Source organism: Triticum aestivum, chromosome 1B (assembly GCF_018294505.1).
Source record: "Triticum aestivum cultivar Chinese Spring chromosome 1B, IWGSC CS RefSeq v2.1, whole genome shotgun sequence".
NCBI lineage: Eukaryota > Viridiplantae > Streptophyta > Magnoliopsida > Poales > Poaceae > Triticum > Triticum aestivum.
In genome coordinates, this window is record NC_057795.1 from 125,660,835 (window position 1) to 125,662,885 (window position 2,051).

Consider the following 2,051-nt stretch of genomic DNA (forward strand, 5'->3'; position numbering starts at 1 on the left):
ATCCAGACGGCAAAGAGTTTGCCGTCAGGAAGTAGACGGCAAAGTCAGACGGCAAAGATTAATCGGCAAAGAATACTTTGCCGTATGCTTTTCTTTTTCCCTAATGGCAAAGACTTTGCCGTCAGTCTATATTTTTGCCGTCAGTCTTCAGAAAGTAGACGGCAAAACATTGCACCAGACGGAACGAACGGTCTAACGGCCGGCGTCAACTGTTTTGCCATCTACCGGCCGTCCAACCAGACGGCAAAGTCTATTATCTTTGCCGTCAACTATCAGTTTTGGCAGACGGGAAAGAAGCATACTTTGTCGTCTGTCAGTGCACTCCCAGTGGGCAAAATAGCAGGACTTTGCCGTCTGGTGCTCCTTTCACAGTCGGCAAAGACTTATATTTTGCCGTCAGTTGGGGCTGGCCCAGACGGCAAAACTATGCCTCTTTGCCGTCAACCTGCCTGTTGGCAAGACGGCAAAATGCCAGCGGAAGCACAGGCTGGTGACATGTGGCATCTTTGCCGTCTGTCACTTGACGGCAAAGCTCCTTTTTTTTAAATCAGAAATTAAACAGTTTAATACACAGTATAGAACCATAACAGCACAGAACCATAACAGGACAGCATAGTTCCATAGCAAATATAAGCAACAATGAACAAATATAAGAACGAAGTTCCATAGCATATATATAGTCGCAGGACAAAGTTCCATAGCATATATATAGTCCCAGGACAAAGTTCAATAGCATATAGTCCCTAAACAAAGTTCCATAGCATATATATAGTCCCAAAACAAAGTTCCATAACATATATATAGTCCCGGGACAAAGTTCCATAGCATATAGTCCCAAAACAAAGTTCCATAACATATATATAGTCCCGGGACAAAGTTCCATAGCATATAGTCCCAAAACAAAGTTCCACAGCATATAATACACAATGAACAAAGATGGCATCACTATGTAAGATTTGGCACTACAACAAATGCCTTCATGTCCATGTCGTAGTCCAAAGAGCATCCAGGTGGCAACCTATAAGATTGAATGGTGTGTGTCAAATAACGTGCTTGAAATCATCAATATGCCAAATAGACAAAAGAAAGTACTTCGACACTACAAAATAAATAGTGATCCATATTCCATAGTGAGTTTCCAAAATAAAAAGCTTCTAGTACATATGGAGTTTCTTGAACACTTATCCAATTTTGAACATGCTAATTTAACACTAGATATTTACTTATAAGTCTGATCTTTAAATGGTTCAAACGGTCTCTACTTACAAGTTTCTAAATCATGGAGATCTTCAAATGGTCTCTAAATCATGAAAATAAGTAGCTACTTGTCTCTAAATCATGAATATCTTCAAGTGTTCTCTAAATCATGAAAATAAATAGCTTCAAGAATGCATATATTTAATTAAGACCATGGTTGAAATTGTTCAAATGGATTATAGTTCGAAACGGTTCAAATGGTCTCTACTTGTCTCTACTTATAAGTTTGATCTTTAAATGGTTCAAACGGTCTCTATCTTACAAGTTTCTAAATCATGGAGATCTTCAAATGGTCTCTAAATCATGAAAATAAGTAGCTACTTGTCTCTAAATCATGAATATCTTCAAGTGTTCTCTAAATCATGAAAATAAATAGCTTCGAATGCATATATTTAATTAAGATCATGGTTGAAATTGTTCAAATGGATTATAGTTTGAAACGGTTCAAATGGTCTCTACTTTTCTCTACTTATAAGTTTGATATTTAAATGGTTCAAACGGTCTCTATCTTACAAGTTTCTAAATCATGGAGATCTTCAAATGCTCTCTAAATCATGAAAATAAGTAGCTACTTGTCTCTAAATCATGAATATCTTCAAGTGTTCTCTAAATCATGAAAATAAATAGCTTCAAGAATTCATATAGTTAATTAAGATCATGGTCGAAATTGTTCAAATGGATTATAGTTTGAAACGGTTCAAATGGTCTCTGCTTGTCTCTACTTATAAGTTTGATCTTTAAATGGTTCAAACGGTCTCTATCTTACAAGTTTCTAAATCATGGAGATCTTCAAA